The 23,938-nt window shown below is 41.2% G+C and overlaps 1 protein-coding gene and 1 long non-coding RNA gene across 2 annotated transcripts in view; one reads left to right on the top strand and one right to left on the bottom strand.

Moving 5' to 3' along the window:
• LOC117824808 (calsyntenin-2-like) overlaps positions 1 to 23,938 on the bottom strand; it is a 308,682-nt gene that overhangs the window by 130,716 nt on the left and 154,028 nt on the right. The gene's annotated exons all lie outside the window — the stretch shown is intronic.
• Positions 1 to 23,938, top strand: part of LOC117824809 — a 320,721-nt gene that overhangs the window by 143,234 nt on the left and 153,549 nt on the right. The gene's annotated exons all lie outside the window — the stretch shown is intronic.

Genomic DNA, 23,938 nt, shown 5'->3' with positions numbered 1-23,938 from the left:
AGGCCTCAAAGTCACCCTTGTGGAGAGATATAGGGGAAGAAAATCCATTTAAATCCAGAATGAGTGAACTGACAAGAGCAAAACAAAAGAGCCAAGAGGCGGCTGACATTTATTAGCAGGCTGTATAAAGAAGCGCTCCACTTGTAGAGACAAGAAAGACTTTTTCCTCCTCTTTTTTTCTTTCTGTCGACTCGACCTCGTGCTTCCACCAGCGGGATTTCAGGAAATCACTTAACACGCCGGCTCACACTCTGACCTGTGACAGCTAATTGCTCTGATATCACTTAAACTAACAGCAAAGACTAAATTGGATTCCCAAACAGCTCTGTGTGTACATGGCTTCTGGCAAGTTCTGATAAGAGCAACTTTATTTTCTACCACCTCCCACCTTTCTCTCCCCTTTCATCCTGCTTCTGTCATAATCCCCCCCCCCCCACCTCACCTCACCTCGCCCCACCTGTCCTACCCTCACCCTCCCTGCCCGTTGGGGCACAGGCTATGAAATGGCAATTTGCCCTCAGTGGAGCTGAAGGCGAAATGACAAAGAAGGATCCGAAAAAGGGAAAAAACGAGAGTACGTGGGGTGTTGGCACTGTGTGCAATCTGTACAGCCTCCCTCCTCTCTGTTGCCTCAACAATGAAATATCAGAGTTAAATGGCCCCCCACAATATAGAGAGCATGGCTTGCAGCAGAGAGCAAAATCATAAAAATGGCATTGAGCAAACGGTGTGCGACGGGGAGTGACAGAAGATGCAACAGTCTTGATGTGCTGCTTCTCTGAATGGTGCGCCATCGTATGAAACAAGCAAATGGAAAATCCATCACTGCTGAAGCGAGAAATAAATCCAATATACACCGGAAAATGCAGAAGCTTCCCATCAGGGTGAATATGCTGAAGATATGCTGATGGCGCAGAGCCACAGCTGAGGCTGGGTGGCCCGACATGCTCCCCGTGATTTAATTGCAGTCGGTGGGGGAGCTGTGAGGCGGGTGAAGGTGAACGCAGGAGGACCACCTCCTTCTTTTGAGGCTCAAATGAACACTCAAATTGTTCCGAGGAGGGAACAGACCTGTCGCTTTCTTTTTTCTTTTTAAAGCAACACCTATCACTTCACTCCAGCCCTGATAAGTGTTCTGCCAACCAGGGAGAGGCTTAAAAAAAGAACTCCGGTGAAAGAGGGAGGGAAGGATCGGGGTGGAAGTGCTGGCCCCGGCGGCAGTAGTGGAACAGATGTTGGGCGGCTGGCACTTGGCAGCGGCAGAGAGCTCACAGGCGCTAATTGCTGTGCTAAACTGTTAGCTAAATATGTGTCTCTGCATCACATTAGGCTTTTAAGAGGTAGATTTATGGTCAGAAGGAACTCTGTCTTCTTGAAGGGGGGCCATTTAAAACTAATGGATGCAAACTAATGGATATGAATGCTGCAGTGCTGTTGCAGGTCTGTTTGCTGGGTTACCATCACTGTTTGGTAATTTCACGTAATGATTATGATGTTCAGTGTTCCAGCGATGCGAAAAATGTGTATTTATTTTATGCTTTGCTAACTTTACAACGTTTGTACAAACTTACTTGACATTTAAACCCTCTCTGTTTGTCGCATTCTTCCCTCTAACTTATCCCCTGCCACAATAATCACTAACTCTCCCCATGGGTGTGATTACATTTTCAATTAATCAAGTCTAAATTAATGACTGTTTATTGGTAAGGATGTGCGCTCAGGACCTAAGCTGCTGTCCTGCTGGTGTCAGAAGTCAGGCAGCACTCGACACCCCAAGGGATTCTGGCACACGTCCACAGTGGGCTATCTTTGAGGACACAGACCTCATTATCAGTGAAGGCAGAGACACTTTACTGGCAATGCTGGTTTGTGTTTGCAGAGCTGGGGGAGTGTGACAAAGTATCAGGGGCCCCAGCGCCTCGGGGCCCCAACTTATTATCAAAGCTGACAGAGCATCGCTGATGAGCCGCCTGCACATCAGCACACACACAAGCTACTTCTGCTGAAAAGGTGCTCTCCTCTGGCATGTAAGTGCATTGATATGAGTGGCAGCTGTTGACTGAGCGTCTGAGTGAGAAGTAAGAGAGGAGATATCAGGCGGGAAACAGTCACACCGCTGAGAGGAAGAGTGAGAGATATGAAGGGAGATGAAAGGAGGAGCTGAGAAGGATGGGAACATGTCCACCGCCTTAGGGCAGTTCCGATCTCCCTCCTGGAGAGTGACCAAAGCACAGGCTCGAAAACACACGCTTACATTTACTCAACGTGTGCCAGTTCTGCTGCTTTAATCAGAGCTGACATGCCTTTCATCCTCCCACTGTTGTAACACTCACGGCACAGACAGCAAGCAAATCAGATTACTGGATATCACTGTTACTGAAGGTTTGAGTCCAGGAATCACTTCACTGGCACTGACTTCTTTGCCTCCTCATTATCTTAATATTTTCTGTTACTTTTAAGAGTGAATAAAAACTATTTTCATCTTACTTTTATTCAAGTCAGGGCTGAAATGTATTATCCACTCCTCATAGGAGCTTTGACAAAACTATTGTTAAATATGCTTCTATTTTGTGCATCAGAGTAGATTAATCAGAAAATACATTCTGAATGTTGGGATGGACACAGAGAGACAACTGTTGTGTAGTTAATATTTCACAATAATAATGATAATAATAATACATTTATTAATATAACGCATTACTATTACCCCACAAAAATATTAAAGGAAACATCAAAGCAATAAATGATAAAATCATTAAAAGCAAATCTAAAATGGTGAGTTTTCAAAAGTGACTTAAAAGACAATGGTGTGTTAGCTTCTCTGATCTCCTCCAGCAGGTCATTCCACAACTTACGGCCAAATTCAACCAGATCCATGTCCCGTTTGTCTACGATCCGCCACAGCACTGGATCTGATAGGTTTCTATTCTGTTCAATGTGTTAACTCCCACTTGATCCGCTCCGTTGCGTTCCAGCTGCGTCTCTGATCTGGCAGCTCAGAACGCAACGCATCAGATACGCAAGACTTCTATTGTTGCCTGATGCTAGACCACGACGCATCAATCTCAACAGAGCAGATGGAGCGGGACAGGAAGTCAGGCACCAAAACAAAATGAAAACATCCGGTTAATTTTCAGAATAAAACACCCTGTGTTATCACCAGATTGTATTTCACTTAACTACAACAACAAACCGTCATGATGAGCGGAGCCAGGCCTGGAGTCAACAGGTGAGAGGTTTTCAGAGGACCAGAAAGACAACATGGATGAGGAGAGGAGGAGGAGAATCCTTGATTCAGTGATTACCGTGGGGAAAACCTTGGTCACATGACTCGGACGTGCTGCGTTCCGAAAACGCAATTGGTTGGTGTTGATGGACGAGAGAGCATGGAGCCGGACCACAGCAGATCGGACACGGATCTGGTGAAAGTCCAGTGTTAGGGATTGATTCCCTTTCTTCTTACGGTTTGAGTGAGGAATAGTTAGTAATGACCTCGAGGATCTAAAGTTAAACTTTGTAAACTATAAAGGTACATATTAAACATTATTGGCAATATGTGCAGGAATCTCACCCTCAGGATATAAATTACTTCATGCCTAATACTAACCGTGCTAAAATTAAGGCTGTGCATGAGGTTTAAGCACTTATCATGAATTGACAACATTTCCTATTTTAGATTTGGCAGCAAATGATCTCCTGTATTAGTCAACCGCATAACCTGCAAACTCTCCCTCATATTTGAGTCATAAAAACAACAACACATCCGCAGGCTCTCCAGGATTCATGGAAACACTCCTCACTCACACACACCGCAACCTTCTCAGCTGCAGTGCAGAGATAGACCGGCAGCCTCATAACTCTGGAGAGGGACGAAATTGAAAACGCTGTAATTATGCTCTTCATAAAATTAGCCAGCCGAGGAAAAAAACACAATTGAGAAGCTGTCCATTCTGGAGATAAGGATTAATACTAATCAAGCCTGTGTGTTCTGGCTGGAGCACATGAAACCTGCAGTGGAGTGTGTGTTTGCGTGTGTGTGTGTGTGTGTATCAGGAGGGGAATTTTTTAATTAAAGACACACTTTCTCAACAGGGGTTTACAGCGGGGGAGGGATGTGTTTATGCGTATGAATGTTGCAGTGGGGGTGTGAGATGATTTACTGGCCCACACAATTGCCAACCCCCTCCTCAATGTTAATTACATTAAAAGCTCTTCTCACAGAGTTAATGACATCCCACTGTCTTTTAACAGACCTAACACCCTCCCTCTGAGTGGATGTGAGGGTTGAATCTGAGTACAGGGCGGAGGGCTGAACCTGTCAATCAAATGCTGTCATGGAGGAAAGCAACAGGTGGGCACAGGAGTGTTTCTAGGCTGCCTGAAAACAGTTCTTGAGGGCTTGAAACAGGATGTGTGCATGTTTGGGATCATCTATTCTTGTCTTCGATCTTTGGGAGTATAATACAACCATACCTGCCAACATTAGACTGTGAAAAATAGGGAGATTTTCTGGAGTATCGTAAAATCAGACGATACCAAGCAACCCCGTCCATATATAACCCTGAACTGCAGATTAATACATTTAATAAACAGATATGTAAGTTGAATACTTTAAATGTCTCTTAATTTCAAGGTTTGCTGCAAAATATGGCAATGAAAACATACAAAATTGAACAAATCCATGTCTTAAAAATATGACAAAATTCATCAACATGTTGAAGAGTGAGAGTACAGTGAGCCACTGCAGTGAGGAGTAACACACATATTCCAGGTAGAGGGGTTTGTGTTGAAACTACATTTTGATGTTAAAACCATTATAGTATTATTTCAATACAGTTTTGAATGTAGGAGTCTTTGTAACATTAATCTACACCTCTATGTGCTTTTTAAAGTCATTGAACTGGGTCCTTTAAATCATATTTATTACGTACAGCTAAATATTATCTGACCTACAGTGACCTCTGCATCCTCAGCCTCTGCTGCTTTCTGCTCTTTATTTAAAGAAGGAAGAGATTTCCAGAGGTTATCAGGTAGAATTGAGTGTTTTAATAACTTCACCTGTGATTGTGATAGTGACACTGTCAGCACTCTGTCATCAGATTCACACAGCTCTAAACTCTCCTGATGAACTTTAAATAGGATGCTGCGTTATTGCACACTATAACATAAGTTAGCTAGCAATAATAGTGCTAAACCACTTTAATGAGAGATGGATAAAATCTTTAAACAGTGCAGAAGCTTGTTGAACTCAACAATTCGTCGAATGAACACTTCAGCTACCGGTGTCACACAGCAACCTGTCGCTCGGTGTCTGTGTTCACCTGCTGTCAGAAATGATCTCATGCAGCGTCTTTTGGATCAAACCATCTACAGGGAGAGGATGAGTGGATGTTTTTTGAGGTTTTAATGTAAGACTCAAGATGGGGACTTCTTGAAAAACTGTTAGATATCAGTGGATCCTATCAAAAAATATAGTATAAAAATGAAATTAAGGTTCGACACAGTGATGGGTAATAAAACCTGAGCTTAATGTGTTCAAGTGTGGAAGTTCCTCCAGGATTATCTGTGATGCAGACTGTGTCATTTGTTTTCCACACTTTCTTTTCTTCCAGAAGTGAGCACATGTAAGACACAGCCGGCAGATTCATAGAGCGGATGAAATTAGATAAGTCTGGTACAGAGAAACACTGCTGACAGCAGCTTGTGCTTCCAAATCTCCTCTCTCCAGGCATTTTACTGGACAGCAACACTCCCCGCACTGAAAACATCAATGCTATTTTGTCTTAGCAGCTTGAAAGGCCTGTTAGCTCTGCCAACTGTCTCTGATGCCATACACCCACCTCCCCCTATATGTCAATAAAGTTAATCACAAACCCCAGCGGGCGGCTTGTCAATTACTTCAGCACAGACTTGGAGCAGAGCCAAAGCACTTGCAATGTAAGCGTCAAGCTATCAATAACAAAAACTGGCATCGAAAGCAGCACCAGACTCTACACCTCAATTTAATCAGTTGACTACTTGACGGTTACTTCTGCTCAGAAACAATTCGCTCAAGCTTTCAGACGGTGAGGAAGAGGAATAATTAGGTTTCACAGCAGTGACGTGAAAATGGACCTGATGAAATATGGATTTATTTTTAGACCAAACGATTGACTTATTCTTTGAAAAGGTTCATTTAGACATTATTCTATAATGCAGCATAAAAGATGTAAGGATTTAAAGAGTTATGTCACAGCGTCTGCCTCCTGTTTGAATCCTTCTCTGTATTCGCAGTCTTTACAGCCCTCGCTCTGCAAGATACTTCTGTGAAATTCATAATACTATAACACCACTTTATTGTTGTCTGTCACCACTGAAAAGTCCACTGCACACAATGACCGGATTTAGGCCATTTATAGTAAGTCTAAGCCTGGATTACACATCTTTCCCCTCATTATTTTGCATATTGTTGCCGGATTACATTAGATTATGCACAATTATATTTCTAGTCTGATCCTGATAACTTTCTGCCTCTGCCCTGCAAAATAAATCCACTCAGAGATAACTCTCTCCGCTTTGTCTCGCACAAAAGTTCATTGAGAACGTGGCAATTTATAGGATCTGCTACTCAATAAGGATGGCTAAGAGAGAAAATAAGAAGAGGGAGAAAAAAACCTGTTAAACATTAACAAAACACGGCCAAGGCAATCACATTAAACACAGACTGGAATCAATAGTTTCTATTTTCCAATTCTGTTCATGGAAATGGCCTCGGGGGGGAAAGCATGTGTCCTTGTCTGAGCAAGGCCAGTTAGAGTTCAATGTGTTCAAATATCCGTATCAGAGTTTATGACCCCCATTAATGCCCCTGAGGATGCTCTCTGCAGAGCTCGGCTTCACCATGAAACAGACACGATCACCCTGCTGACACCCTCTTTGACCAGAGATAGGGTTTATTAGATCTAAGGTCAACAAGGCAGAGCAAATCTATCAGCAGCCATAAATTAGAATATACAGAGTGTGTGTAATTTTGAGTCCGAGACTTGCTCTCTCTTTTGAAAAAGTGGACAGCAGTTATGTTGAGTTTAATATTTCCAATATGGCTACCGCCGCCGATTGGCCTCAAAACAGTGCTTCAGAAACAGATGGGTGACGTCACGGATACTACGTCCATTATTTATACTGTGTATGGATAAGACCAACCCTGACACCTGTAAAGCACCCGTAAGTCTAAAATTTTAATTTAAAAAAAGTAAAAGTTACATGAAACAGAGTGATAATGGATTTTGATTAAGGTATGTGCATATTTGTACTGATCAAATAACAGATTAGGAACGATATAGCCCAGCATCTTCTCTCCTCTCTCTCAATCAGCACATTGCAGTGTGTGTAGCTCCACCTTTTAGGGTCAGATCAGCACACTTGGTACCCAAAAGAAGGGCGTTGAAGAAGTGGGACTGTATGGTTCCCCATTCTTGGTAACCTCACCAACTTTTGACAGTGAAAAAACAAATAATTGTGGGCTGTGCCAAACTAAACAGAACTGGACTGCTTGATGGAAAAGGAGATATTGTGCACAGACTTTCATCAGTTTCTATATTAAACCAGCTTCTTCAAGATTAAACTACTTTGCATAAAAAATGTCAGCACTACTGCTGCTATCGTTTCCATTTTGTGTGGGTTGTTCTTTATTATCTAATAAGGAAATAACATTCTATTATACAGGTAGATGAATCATTTCATCAGCTGAACAAGAGAGCTAAAAAAAGGTGCCACAGTTTTATATTAACACCATGAAACGCTGATAAAAACCTTTATTTAATAAGGATCCCTAACATGAAAGCTGTACCCAGCACTTTATTCGACCAACCATTGCTTTCCTGAGAGCCTCATGAAAATCAAAAAGTCCCCTTCCCGGATCTCAGTGATGAAATAATCATCCCCAGTCAACATTATGTAGTGCAGCACTGCCCAAACACAAGCTGAAATCCTGCCATTAAGCTATCAATAATTTCATCGCATGCCGACGGCGGCATCTCTTGCTGCCTGGTCCAGCTGTTCACCATCATCACCACTGAGTGTTACGGGCTCGGCTCCAACCTCACAATGGCTACTGCTCCTGGACAGAGGCCAACATCAAGACATAAGGCTTTGTCTAGTGCAGTCAGGGCTAAATGATCTGTGTGCAAAGCCGGAGAAAAAGATGGATGCTGAGTTCTGTTTTATTCTGGTGAATGCTGCAGAAAATGGGGTTAGCAGAAAACACTTTACAATACTTTCACAGAGCTGTAGAGGCATGCTGTCCCCACTGACCAACACACAAAACGTATGCTAATCTTGTTTATGCTCCATTAGGGGAATTTGCAAGGGAAACAAGATCAAAATGTTGATGCTGCCTCAACACAGCCCCCACATGTCTCTGGTGTATTTTATATGTAAATTGCTATCAGTTACATCACCCCTGTTAAAAATCTCATGCAGCCACAGTGTCCATGAGGCGGGCACCTCTCCTTTACAGTGAAGTCTGCGCTAATGAGAACATTAAGCTGATGGCTTAGTGAGAGCGCAGGATGGATGAGCTCGATGTGACTGCAGACAGAGAAAGACGATGTCCTCAGGTGACACTTCAACTACCACTACCGTTAGTGTTTACCTTCAGGCGGGGAGATGAGAGCAAGAAATGTAAAATGGAGGAGAAGACAGACAGGAGAGGGAGGAGGGAAAGAGTACAGCGACGCCGGGCGTGTTAGAGAATGTCTGAGAATAGCCTCAGAGAAAATATTCTTCCTGTGGGACGTCACTGGAGAGGACTCCTGGAACATTATTCTGTTCTTACTCTTGGGAGAACTCTGAACAGAGAAGACGTGGCAATCATGGCAGTGAGATGAAACAGTAAGACAGATGGATGATAGATGTGTGACACTCTGATGGCAGCTATAGTTGAGGGAAGGTTTCTGCCTCACATGTACTTATGACACTGTTAAAAAAAAGTTGTTAAAATGTCTGTTGTATTACTCTGACATACAAGGTGTGAGTACACATTACTCTTTATTGGGAACACACAAACTGAACAGACGTGTGTTGTTGAATCAAATTCTTTGTTCTTGTTGGAAACGCTGCCATGTGCAGACTAAGTGGAAGTGAGCAAACAAGTGTGATTTGATGATACTTTGGGGGACTTGATAAAGTCGGCACACACCTATAGTAGGAGTAGATGTCTTCTGTTGATCGATAAAGGCACAAGTACATAGACTTATCTCAAGGCTGGGTCCTATTCAGACAGGGAATGCAATGTAATGACTCATTCTGCAAAATAGACTGCAAAAGAGAAAGTACCTTTAACTTGAGAGAGGTGGTATAGGTCAAAATCGCCTCTATAGTCATCAACACATATTCCTAACTCAGCTTCTAAGAAACTTCGACATGCTTAAAGGTTAAGCATTGTGATGGCTGCCCTGCATTTCCTGCCTTTGTTGCAAGAACCAGGTGTGCATACTCGAAAGTCAAGTCAAGTCAAGTCAACTTTATTTATATAGCACATTTAAAAAACAACTAGTGTTGGCCAAAGTGCTTTACAAGGTAAAAAGTACATGAAGACAACAATAAACAACAACATTACAGGATATTACTGTCCTCTTCATGAGGAGAAGGCCAAAGAAAAGAGATGTGTCTTCAACAAAGATTTAAACATTCAAAGTACACTACCAGTCAAAGGTTTGGACACACCTTCTCATTCAATGATTTTTATTTATTTTAATTATTTTCAACACTTAGTTTAATACTGAAGACATCAAAACTATGAAATAATCTGGTTTGGCCATAATATAGATTACAACAGTAGTCAAATAGGACTATCCATTGTGTACTAACCTTACCTCTGAACAACACAACTGATGGTCTCAAACACATTAAGAAGGCAAGTCATTCTACAAATGAACTCTTGACAAGACTCATGTTAATTAGAAACCATTCCAGGAGACCACTTCATGAAGCAGACTGAGAGAATACCAAGAGTGTGCAAAGCTGTCATGAAGGAAAAAGGGGGCTACTTTAAAACATATTCTGCTTTGTTTAACACTTTTTTGTTCATTAAATAATTCCATATATGTTCTTAGTTTTGAGGTCTTCAGTATTAATCTACAGTGTTTACAATAATTAAAATAAATACAAACCCTTCAATGAGAAGTGTAAAAGCGACATGGTCACAAGATGCAGTGTGCACATGTACAGGAGGGGCAGGGTCAACAGAGCAGAAGCAACAACAATGGAAGAACGTTTTGAACACAAGTACCCACATCAGCACGATGTGTCATTCCCACTGCACTGCAACAAACATGCCTCTGGAAATAGCTAGTTCAGACAGGATTCGATGAAGATACATGCTAAAATAAACGGAAACAAGTCAGGGACCGTTACAGCTGTGCTTTGTCTATGTTTCTCTGCATTGGCAGTATAAGAGAAACAAATTCGCCAATTTCCCTACAGACTGGATTAGAGACCTTTCGTAGAATCTACATTGCTACACCTGTCACCGTTTCTGCTTTGAATTAACACAGCAGTAGCCTCCCTGAGTGTTGCCATCACTTTTGTTTCCATCCTAAGTGCCACCTAAGCTCTCTGGTGTGGCCTCTTGAGGTACCCTCCAGTAACATGCATAGTGCATATCAGATATGTGGACATTATGTTCATGTCCATTTTTGGTGTGCTTCTTTAACAGCTTGATCAAATAAGTATTGTTTGCTGTGCACCAACACCAGGTACAACAAAATACACTAGAATATCTTTTTGGGTATAAAGTCTGAGTTAACTTTTACTTCCCTTTCACATAGCTGTAAAACCAAAAAAGTCTGTGTGGGGATTAAGTTAACATTGAACAACTTCTTTTGTTGTTTTCCCTAAACACAAACTAAAAAAGGCGAAGTTGCAGAATGTTTTCTGAACTCTCATTGGAGAGAAGTTAGCTTTAGCAAAAGTTGTGAAAAATGACTTGACTTCTTCCACCCTGGTCCTCTGGCACTAGTGGGCCACCATCGCTCACTGATACTGTTCGAATTGGGCCAAAGACCCAGGAGTGTGAAGGTAGGGCAACCCCTGCCAAAAAAAGTGGGAGGGTGTGTGTTGGTATGTGTGTGTGTGTTGGTGGGAGTGTTGATAACAAAAGGTGAGACATTATGGAAGCATTGATGTACGTCATGAATACGACCCTGTAGACTATATTTCTTGCTGTCTGCACTTGTTCACTTGTTTTTCTAAGGCTTTGTGTGTGTGTGTGTGTGTGTGTGTGTGTGTGTGTGTGTGTGTGTGTGTGTGTGTGTGTGTGTGTGTGTGTGTGTGTGTGTGTGTGTGTGTGTGTGTGTGTGTGTGTGTTGTAGGCACTGAGGGGGAAGAGGGGAGGAGGGGAGAGGGGGTGGAGTCTGGTTGAAAACACTAATAACAGCTAGGCTGATTTGGCCTCTTGCTGTTCCTACACCTGTCTCCTCTCCGAAAGAAAAACGTGTGTGTGTGTGTGTGTGTGTGTGTGTGTGTGTGTGTGCGTGTGTGTGTGTGCGTGTGCGCGTTCGTGTGCGCGTGCTCGTGTGTGTTCTCTATTCTCCTGTGTGTCCCCATCCCTGCCTTCCACCTGCACAGACTCAAACACTCTGTGATTGGCCGACCAGTAGCAGAGAACGGCTCTATCCCTGCTTTCATTTATTCCTCTCATTCACTCTCTCATTTATTCCTGTCGTCCGCCCGCCACCATTTCTCAAATCCAGCCTCTTATTAAGTGTCTGTCATCTCTGCCATTTGTTCATGCTGCTGCATTTCTCCATTCCTTCATTTGCCCTTCGCAGCAGTCTCTCCTCCTGCTTTGGTATGACCTTGCTGGAGACACACTGCTGTGTGTTTCTGTCCTTATTTAACCAGTTCAGTTAACAGAGAACACATTCATTAAAGATGGCTGGACCGGAGTGTAGAAGAGTTCAGTGGGTTTACTAATATAACAGCATTCATGACGGCAGCCCTCTTAAGTGCTTTAACTCGTCATGTACTTTTCAATGTATTGAATATTCAGCCTTGATAAGATGACAAGCTGACCTGTCTGAGTACAGAGAAAAAAGGACAAAAACAAAAGTCCAGACATGTACAGTTAGGTATCACCTTGAACTGAAACATTTGTGAAAACTGGTCTTTCTCATCTCTATCCAGGCTTCATTGAATGATAATTTCATATATTTGCGGGTTGGTGGCTGTGAAACACACTGATATTCGTACTGCTATACAGCCACCACTGTAAAGAAGTTTAGAATATATTCAAAAGCCCAAAATTCCTCAGAGGCTGTATGAAAATCTTTTCGTCCATACCTGATATTTCTCTGGAGGAAGCCATCTCAGGCCCCGTCCAGGTGTTTCGGGTTTTCAAAAACGCCTTAGAAGTTTGAGATTTTTAAAAACTCAGTTTCGTATGTTATCACATGGATAGCACAAATGAAAGTTTGGGGAAACGCTTTGCATTACAACAACTTCCACATGGAAATTGTTGTTTATACGTATTGCACACGCATCAAGAAGGCAGACTACCGGTTTACATCTGCTCGGGAATGTTAGGTTTAATTTCATCTTCACAAACCCAGCTGTGCTTCGTCAACACGTCACACTCAGTAGTTTTTAATTCACCACTCCTTACACAGTTTAAATAACAATCTTTAAAATTGTAGAAGATGCTAAATACACACAATGTTCTTCTGTGGTGTATCATATGTTCATTGGTGGATAGTGACAAAGAAAATGTACTTCAGTACTGTACTTAAGTACATGTTTTGAGTATCTGTACTTTACTTGAGTATAATTTGGGGGGGGAACTTATTACTTTTACTCCACTATATTTGAGAGACAAATATCATACTTTTGACTCCACTACATTTCTATCAATGCTCTAGTTACTCACTAATTTTGCTTTGAAGTCAGCTGATGAATTTTCTGTTCTTTTCTGAAATCAGATCCCAAAGACTGTAAACTGTTCATGTACTTGTGTTTGGTTTGTCTCAATGGTAAAGCCGTACCTCGGTTGAGCGTAGATCAAATGCAGATCAAACATTATTCAGATCAGTGCGTCCATTTCGTCGTGGGGATGATGGCTATGGCCGAGAAGTATGATGATTATTCACCTGAGCACCACAGCCATATTTTAAACCCACGTTTGAGGTTTTTGAAATGATTAATGCACATATTGTTGTAAATCTCTGATCTGTTTACCACACAAACTTCATCATAGCCTACAAAACATCAGCATCTAACCTGAGAAAGCATGTGGAGGTCTGTAACTACAAACTGGTTTTATTCCAGATGAACATTGTAAACTTGTCTGTGCTTGTAGTAACTTAGTTTATATTTCATGGTATGCTTTTAAGATATTAAATAATTTTTTTTTTCTAGATAAACAGCAAACCCATAAAAAACCCATCCATTCTTGACTGCACTCATGCTTCGTGAAAATACGTTTTGAGATATTTTAAAAAGTACTTTGAATACTTCAGTATTTTTAAAATCAAATACTCCAGGACTTTAACTCAAGTAATAATCTAACGGAACAATTTTCACTTGCATTGGAGGGATATTTGACCAGGAGGATCTATACTTTGACTTAAGTAATGAAGCTGTGTACTTTGTCCACCACTGCATGTGTTGGACTGATTACACATTTTCACCACCTAATGTCCTGAAGTGCCTTTGTTTCCAACCATTTCTGCACCTGAAATATATAAAAACAGGATTCTTTTGTGTTTTGGCTGGTTGAGAAATGGTTTTAATTAAGTCCAAACCTGATTTTGATATAGTTTAAATGTTCAAATCCTGGTTGGAGCTCACTGGGAATGCTCTTTCAATGCACCGTATAATCAAAATAGAGACTGTTAAGACCCCATCAAAGCTTGCTGTGCTCTTGCGGTCAGTTCCACTTCACCCCCAAATGAGTCATTTATCACTTCCTCTCCTGCCTGCTTCCTCTCCTCTGATCCTTGGCAGCAGAGCCCTTTTGGGTCACTCAATGAAGGCCAGTGGGACGTGGAAGTCAGACTGTACTCTCCCGCTATTCAAAGCACAGCCGCTGTGAGTGAAAAGTGATTAAACCTGGCATCACAAAGGGGTCCTTTTCCCTTACTTCTCTTAAGTGATTTGTGATTAAAACGCTTTCTCTTGTTAGATCAGGGGTCAAATTTTCCGCTGTGCCACTTTCCATACTGCTGCTCCGCTTTACAAGAAGTCTCATTACCATTGTAGACAAGGGAAATTTAAGCTGAGCTATGTTTGCAAGCCTAATATCCTTTCAAACGACATGGACACAATTTGTTTGAATGAATAATTTAAATATGGAGGTTAGTCCCTACACACCATAATGTTGACTAATGTAGCTCTGACAGAATCACTAATAAACTGAGAGGGTTTGGGCTTTGGAGTTGGTTCAGTAAGCACTTTTTCTCTGGCCGCTCACGTCTTTGCAGAGCAGTTAGATATAGTTTATGAATAATCTCCTCTGTGTATGTGAAAGCTGGAGACTCCACTGAAACAGAATGTGTGGCCTTTAATTTGAAACTCACAGTGTTTTTGTCCCTCTGGGGCGATCTAATAATGCAAAAGTGATTATATTATTTCAATATCCACTTATTTGACATTGACAATATGATCACCCCATGGCACATGTACTGTAATTTAGCTCTTACTTATAATAATCACCTGTTACAGGGGCATGCTTTCAGTCTTTTGTGGATCATTAAGTCTCTGCAGTACAGAATGGCTCATGTAGCTACATTTATTCACATAGTGCAGCAGTATCTAAAATCAGCCCTGGCTTCGTCCCTATAAAGAGTTTATCACAGAATAGCTCAGATGACTCCGGTCCTGGTTGATGGGCCAGATGATGGGTCATTTAACCCTCATTAGGATGTCTCTAGAGGAAAGGCTTTGTAAATGTGCAAATGGTTAAACAGGTGTTGCTACAAACACCTGCTACAAACAATGCATTAGCAGATAGTCATTATCTACAATATAAATAACCGTGATGTGCTGTCTCTCATTTATTTACCTCAGCCCGAAGTTCTTATATTCACATATGAGCTTATGATATCTAAATACTTCCGTTCATTTTTAAAGCTACTTCCACAGTCACTCCCTGATCTACTTTTTCATTACCTGCCTATTGAACTGAACACAATCTTAAAACATTATCATCTTTATTAATAAATTAATACATGAAGCTTGGAAAAACTTGAGCAGACATTTGCGTTTCACTGTCCTTTTTGTATGTCAGTCAAATTAACGCTTTTTAAACTTCACTCCAAGGAAATTGTTCATCTGTTTATTGCTAAATTCTATATGTTAACTAGCAACAGCTGGTGGCAGGTGAAGCATTGAGGTGTGTATTTTCGACGGCTGTGTGTTGTCTGTTAGCAGCAACTATGAGACAGGTCAGAGGGGGCAAGCCAGAGTCACTGGGATTAGACGTGTATTCGTATTCGAACACCCCGACCTCCCTTAATGGCCACCATCACCACCCACATGCAAAAACATGAAGAATGAAACTAAACAATATTAAATAAAACTGAGATTGCTAAAATTTCCATTTTAAATAAATTATGAATATAAAAAAAAAAATCCAAATTCATGACGCGTCCCTACAAAACAGTTCAAAGATGCCCTCAAGCTCTGAGGAGCCAATGGCACTAGAATGCAAAATAATAATAGTCAACCAGACTTCTTTTACATTGCACTTAGTTAAATGATTTATTGTGAATACAGAAACATTGATTGGTTCAGCTTTAACCATGACATAACCATACGTCCTTTGTCTTAATCACCATGCATGCTGCTAGATGTGTCAACAATAGATGATATGATGCTATAGTGGATTTAATAAAGTGGTTTGGAAAATCTGTCTACAATCTTGGGTGACTTGATTTATTTGGTGGCAGGGATGAAATAATAGAAAGAGAAACTGCAGCGAATAAATGCATAGAATGAAAACTTTTTTTCCATTTCGAAAAATACACGAGATTTACGAGGTCAAAACTTGCAGAATTACTGAAGTTTCACACACTGACTTCCTTTTTGAAACACAAGGTTAAAAAAACTAGACAAGACAAAAGCATGAATGGAAGTCTTTCAAAGTATGCCACAGATGAAAACATTGACAGACAATGTACAAATACAAACCCATGTACAGCTCTGTTGGTCTATAAGGCTTACGGAGAAGATGATGTGTGAGCACAGCTTTAAATAATGCATCTTTATTAACCACTCATATTTCCTTCACAACATTTCAACGCAAGGCAGGCCTTAGCAGAGATGTGATGGAGCAGGATAAGGATTAATAGTCCACCGGAGCTTGATCTCTCTCCTTGACAGTATGTATCAGAGGCTGATCAATACTTGTGCAGAAGATGCACATGTTCTTTCCTCCTCTCGTCTGATAGTTGGCACAGGGTTACATGGCCCTCTTAACCTTCCCAGTTTTTTTTCTCCAGCCCACAGCTCATTACTCTACTCAATATTTTAGTCTCCTCCATCGTTCTGCCTGTCTGTCCTCCATCTCAACCTGCACCTACACCTGGTGCACCTCTGCCAACAAGCTAATTAGCTAGAGCACTTTTACAACCCTTACATTATCTTTACTGCAGCTCCTCAGTACGCTGCATTAACCGCAGAATAGATGCTGTCAGCTGTTCTGGAAGCAGCCATGGCTGTAGCGGGAGCCACAGGGCCTGTGCCACTTAGTTACTACAGGAAGCGATAATGCCAAATAAAGCATTATTCAATTAGATAAAGGAGAGGGCTAATTACCCATTAAGGACCATTATCGCTGTAATGTCCCACATCCGACAACTATTGAGTATAATCAAAAAGTGTAGTAATGAAATATGTTGGTTGACTTTTTAAAGTTCATTCAAAGGAACCCAAAGGAGACATCTTGAAGTTTTAAAATTCAAACCCTGCATTATTTACAGTCATGTTGCAGTACATTAGAGATATACGTATGTGTATCACAACCAGCCAAAACCTCTAACAGGGGCTTTAAGTTAAACTGGGTAATAAGACATCTTTGATTGCATCTGTTGTGATTATGTACCCTGAATGGTGTTCGATTTCCTAGAACTAAACGTGTATAGTAATCTTTGGAGTAGCTGAATCACTTAAATGGTGCTATTGTCAGTGCTTGACACTTAAATTAGTCAACATCATCGTAGAAATGAATTGTAAAAGCAATATGAATTAGCGTGTCATCAGTGTTTGAAAATGTTTTTCTTGAATCCATTTGCCACTGTGCACCAACATAAAGAAAGCATGTTTTGAAAGCTGTAATTGCTTCATCAGTAGGCAGCCGCCAAGAATACAAACACAGAAACACAAAAGTAAATGACAAAAGAAACAAAAACAGCAGCTGCACATATGCTTCGTGTAGTAAAGCTTTGAATTATTATTTAACATCCTTTACAATCATTAAAACTGCACCACTGCTCTTTGGGGAACACGTGTCTGTACATAGAGAGCCCTGGAGTTAATGTATGTTCCTCGTATGTGTACACAGACTTGTATAAAGAAGCAGTTCTGATTCAGGTGAGGCATCTCCTTTACAGAGCTATTGCCTTTTAAGGTATATAAACCTTCTCTCTAGCTAATATCTATGTCAGTATACGGTAGAACATCCCCTAATATATGAGAATATGTTACATGTAATTAATATTAATGAATTAAGTCTGAACTCTGATTTATTGGAGTTAGTCATGAGGCTCTTGAACTATTTATGACAACAACAGCCCATGTGTCAAGGGAAGATTAATAATGCATCATACCCTGCCTCCAGCACATGATAGACAGTGGATGAAGTCTTAGCTGCACGCTTGTTGGACTCTCTTTTGATGGCTGATCAATATTGAAAAAGATAATGAGAAATGCTGTGTGCAATGAATCTTCACAGCTGCAGTGTTTTCACATTCACAGGCTTGAAATTCGTCTTTCTTTTGGATGGAATAATATAATCACAGGGATGTAAATCATGGGCCAGTCTACACAGAAGTCACTCTCAGTACTTTTCAATCTTTTCTTCGTAGGGTTTATCGCTCCAGCCAATTTGGCTTCTGCATCTTTTGCCCTCTCTAGTAGAGTGTCTGTCTATCTGTGTGTTTGTGTGGGGGGGGTTTCAGTCCTGTCTTTTACACTCAACTGCACGTCTCAGGAAGTCAGCACGTGTGTGCGTGTGTAAGTAAACGCCTCGAGTGTGTCTTATCCTCTGTTCACCGTGAGCTGGCTGAGCAAATTGATACTGCTGAGGGATTTTTTTGGCGATCTGTAAGTCCGCTGTCACGGTGATGAGAGCAGCACAAAAACGGCGCCGGTGCGGGAAATGTCAGCGTGTCAGGGAGGAGTGACACAGAACATCCGAGCTTGGCATGTGGGGGCCGTCTGCCTCGACCCAGCACACACATGACAAGGCCAACAGGGATAATCCCTACTCATATACAGAGTAGGAAATCTTACACACACACGGACACACACACTGACATATGAGTACGAAAAGCAGGAGTGAGATTCACAGAGACATTTCAACACAGGATGTAACACTGGGTTGTATCAACATTGAATCAGGAAAGTATCAGCCACACCTGTCAGGAGAAGCTGAATTAAATTTCACAGATTGAATATTTGCTTAGAACGAGTGTGACAGATGTGTGTGCGTGTGTGTGACATGCAGGTGTTTTCACGTGTTAGCACTTCGTTTGGGGGGGTTTCATTCCCGTCACTCTGCCTTTCACTCAGATATATACACAGGGGTAAAGGAGTATGTGTTTGTCGGTGTTGCAAGGCATTCTGGGAATACTTGTGTCCTTGCCGTTTTGATTGACAAGAGCTAAATATCAAGCTGGTAGAATTTGAGGCTTGTTTGTTTGGATAGGTATGTTTACTGGTGCTTCTCTCTTCTTTAAGATGCTGTAGCTTCTCTCTGACAACTGCAGGTTTTTCTCTTTGCTACTATGTTTAACCAACACTCCTTTTTTCACTCTACTGAATATGTTATAGCTGCAACTTGAAATTCTTCCTTAAAGATCAGCTTATTGGTTTTGGTATTAGGTTGCAAAACCATCATTCATTCATGTATTTTTTCATGTCTGTACAGCTACTCTGCTCAGATCTGAGGTCATTAGTCAATTCTATACTATTATTGTAATTATGAGTCGTGTGGGACCATTTGCAGAGCGCTTCACTTCCTCTACAATTAGTGAAACTGACAACCCCACACATTAGAGCAAGCTAAGAGGTTCCTTTTACAAAAGAAATACATTTTAAAAACATTAAAATGTGACAATTTTTAAACTGGATTTCTAAAGGAAGATGTAATAGGCCCCTTTCCCCGAAAACTATCATAAAGTGTCTCCATTAATTAATGAGTTATCTGGTCCATTTATGTCAAAATATGCAGAAATAATACAGATTACTCATTTTAAAAGCCCTAGGTGACATCCCTTATTGTTTGGTTCTGATGCATGATAAAGATATTAAGTTCACTGTCATAAAGAAGCATGGAAACAATCAATTATTCACATTAAAAAGATGAAATGTTGAGATTAAAACTTTTTCTGGATAGGACATGGCGATTGTGTTGTGTTTATCAGACTGGCTGAAGCTCATGTGCAGCTCGAGGTGGTGAGCAGACAGGCCGGCCCCCAAGGACATCAACGAAAATATGACAAACACGCAAGCAATCGTAAGCAACCTCAGTGCACTTAAATTTTCAACTATGTCACTGAATGTAGGAGTCAACATTTGAGCATTTCACTGCTCCATTTACTGTATAACCACAACAGGACAACAAGTAGAGGTATGTAACAAACAACCACACTAAAGCTCCACAAAATAAACAGTTCCAGTGCAAAACTCTCCCAAGCAACTTACTAAAATGGGTCACACATACAAACACACGTGTTCACAAATCCAGTAACATTGAAAGCTTTGGCGACTATAGAGAAAACTGAAGCTTTGCCTATTTGCAGCAAAGTCCTCAACTTAATTCTCTGTCAATATACTGAATGTAGGCTTTCAGAGGAAGGGCTGTGTGTAGGGGCGGAGGCTAGGTTAATGGATGGAGTAGAAAAATTGGGGAAGTGAGAGGGATAACTGGAGGAAAAGGGCCACAGGTCAGATTTAAACCTGAGCAAATAAGGAAGTGTTAAAAACTGCAGTTCCTTGAGTGTCCACTTGGGGAAGGCTCCAGATGCCACATACACACCAATTCTAAAAGGCTCATCTTAACAGCAAAACAAACATGTCTGCAGCCAGGTACAAAGAATGGTTTTGGTCTGCATTTCGCATTTCTTGAATGACAGGAAAACTGTTGAAACAAACAAAAACAGAAGAAGGAAAACTGCGAACTGCTATTAGACCACCTCAATTTGCCTCTTGCTTGACCAGCTGGAAGTTTGGCTCAGTCAGCATTTCCAATATGGTGACAGCTATCGGGCTTCAAAACCAATAGGTGACGTCCCTGAGACTACATCCCTGTTTTATACAGTCTTTGGTTCAGTCTTTGGTATCCTGACATGCTATCTGTTTACTCGGGGAGATAAACTGCTGGTATCAGTAGACTGGACTGTCCATATGGAGCAGGCCAAACTGCAGTTCCGCCCATGCATAGCAGATTGAAATTTTGCCGCCCTCCTCACAGTGCCACTACAGGCACTTGGCTGGTTTGCTTTGGATGCATTGGCACTGGTTAACACACAACTAATCAAGTAGTCTTTCAGCTCTTGCAGCTCCACATCACTTATGTGATCTATTCATTCAAAATGTAGGAACATAGGGACATCTGGGAAAGATTTTCACTTCAAATTTCCCTCCAGAGCTATTCTTTATTTAGGTCTGGAACCAATGTTCAACTTCAATAAAAGTGCAACACAAGTTCTCCTCGGGTAATACTAATGCTGTCCTTCGAGAGCTCTAATATTCAGAGAAAATCTCTGCTCCTGCACCGATGGTATTAGTCTCTAAGCCTGCCTGGATTTGCTCAAATTCCCTTGTGTATTTTGAGTGACATCCTGGGGTTGTTTTTTATCCTGGATCAGCATCAACGTCAAGTAGGCCTGTTTCATCCATTGAAATTGGATCAGATAATGCTGCATTGGCTGGGGTAATATAATTATATTAAAAGGAGGAACACACGTATTTCTGGTTTTCTTCCAGGAAGAGCTCCCAACCCAGATGTGAAACCAACTCAAAAAGACATATTACTGGGGAAATCCTCATTTCCATTTTCAATTCCCATGAGTTTCACTGCTGAAGCCACCATCATATTCTCTCCAGACCCTCCCCAGGGACTGCTTAAATAACGAAATCTGCTTTCCACTCACTGAGTTCAGCCTTACCACTGATGGGGCGTAATAATAGTTGGGTTAGAGGAGCAGTGGTTTTGGAATGGTTAGAAGATATATGAGGAGGAAGTAATGGAATGGACGGTTTTATTCCACAACAAACACAAACACAATGTTTTCAAGGACAAACTGGAGATGCAGTGACGGGGGGTTGGGAATGGGACTTTGAAGGGAACAGTTTAACTCCAAAGAAGAGTAAATTCAACCCCTTGTTCACCTTAAATATGCTCAACGTGTTTTTGTGCAAAGTTGGGCCTGTTAGGATTCCTTAGAGAGGGTATATCAGGCTGAAATATCAAACTATGAAGAGCAGGTTAGGCCATTTGAATTCAGCAGATGTCTCCTCATAGACCACAAACTGTGAAAGATAGTTCAAGGGTTTCAACACAGCCAGGGCTCCATTTATAAGACACAAACAAAGTGTCTCGGTCTTATCCACAATATCATCAGCCATTGTACTCCAGCTTATTAGCTACAGTGTTGATGCAGTGCTATCAGAACTTGGCGTCCGCCATTCCTTCGCTGACAAGAAACAGCGCTACACCATAACAGTGATGCAACACATTTGCATCCAATGCCAGATTCCATCACATTGCTTACCATTAATTTTGGGGGCGGAGCTTCTAAATGAGCACCAACCATTTTTCTCTTGAGTTGCATATTTCTTCTTTAATCAACTTAATGTACCTTAGCCACTCATCATCCACCTCTGATGAAATGGAGATGGTGCTGTCTGACTCGGGACATATGACGTAGTTGACTCGTTATGTTTTGAGCTAATAATGGAGGTTAGAATCAGGTGTGATCAAGACATGCTTGGATTGATCTTACCTGCTGCATTGCACTTGAGTGATGTTTCTATAATGACTTGTATCACTTTAAGTATTGTAAGTATGGGAATAGTAAGTCTCTAAACCCGTACAGCAGTAAAGCCCAGTTATAGGACGGGAGATGAGTCACTATGCCTAATCATGACGAATGACACAAACAAAGACTACCATTGGTAGAAGATTTTATTGTTGCAATAATACCCCAATAAGTTATATGGACTGAAATGATTCAGCATCAGTTTATTGTGCTCGCAGCAGTTTATGATGTTAGCTTTCTGTCTCCACCAATCAGAATCAAGTATCGCACCAGGAGCAATATTGCCTTTCCCATGGCTCCCCCTGCTTCTAAAACCCTCCCCCAAAACATCTGGGATTACAGCCATCTCTCTTTATTGAAATCACTAATCTAAGTCGGGGTCGTTGAGATCCTCTCTATGAAGCTGTGCAGTTTAAAACATATGCCAGTGCAGTGACTTTCTTTAGCTCAGTGGAGCTTTTGAGCTTGAAGCAAATGTCAGCAACATACTAAAAGAGAAAATGGTATCATGCTGACATTTCAGGATATTAAAATTTGACATGTTCATCATCCTCATTTGTAAGCATGCTAATTTAGCTAATTGAAAACTGTGACCTCATGATGGTGCTGGACAGACAGTCAGGGAATCAGCAAACTTTGGTCAGATTCATTCTGTAGTTATCATAAAAGTCTTTCAATCATTTTGCACCAATCAGTCCTGCAAAAGTCAAACTATTTCACGAATTGATTAAAGATGTTAACCTGCAGGTGGGACTCATCCTCTGGGGACGATGAATGGCAAACTGTTGCGATTATCCATGAAACAGTTTCTTAATGATGTTTCAGATGAAGATATTTGAGTGTGGTTTCACAGCTTCACTAAACAACACAGGAAAGTATTAGCAGGTTATGGCACTTGTCTTAAAGCAGGACAACCACATTATCTGGATTACATTGTTGGGCATAACCAAGCATGTTGGAAACCACATTTTTTCACTGGTCATCCTCTATAAACACATAAAAACCCATTTCTTACAACTGGAGTATTAAACAAGCCTAATGTTGTTAATATTCTACCCTCAAGGAACTGAAATGATATTAAGAATATGCACCTCAAAGAGCAAGTCTCGTTCAGGGAATCCAAGTCAGATTAATTTAGCCTGAATTCTCAGAAGAATCAGTGATCAAAACATTGAAATTGGTTGAAACCTTGGAGCATAATCTCAACCAAAGACAGACCGACAATGTTAATAAAGCTCATGGGCAAACGAGCAGAGGAGAGCTGGGAGGAGAGAGAGAGAGATGCTGAATCGGAATAACTTTAGGGTGAGGGTGAAAGTGAGACAGCAGGGCTGATTGACTGTATGAAAGGGAGAGAGAGGGAGATAGAGAGAGAGAGATGCAGGTGGATTACTGTCTAATCCATGCCTCTCTCAGTGTGCTCTTATTACATTAGAGCAGAGTGAGAAACACAGTGACCTTCTCTAACTCCATTTCATTCCACTGGATTAGACCATATGATTTGATCTGAGCTGTGCTGCCCTGAGAGACAAAAACACACGTTACCCTACAAGCCACTGTCGTAACACTGTCATCACTCAGCTGGGATTCAACGTAGCGTGATGGGCAAATGTCTATATAGGATGTAAGGCGGATATACGATGAGATGTTACTGTTGTTGCCAGATCAGAACAGTGACCTTTACTTCACAGATATGTACC

This window comes from Notolabrus celidotus, chromosome 14, assembly GCF_009762535.1.
Source record: "Notolabrus celidotus isolate fNotCel1 chromosome 14, fNotCel1.pri, whole genome shotgun sequence".
In the NCBI taxonomy this organism is placed as follows: Eukaryota; Metazoa; Chordata; class Actinopteri; order Labriformes; family Labridae; genus Notolabrus; species Notolabrus celidotus.
This window is presented reverse-complemented; position numbering and strand designations above follow the sequence as displayed.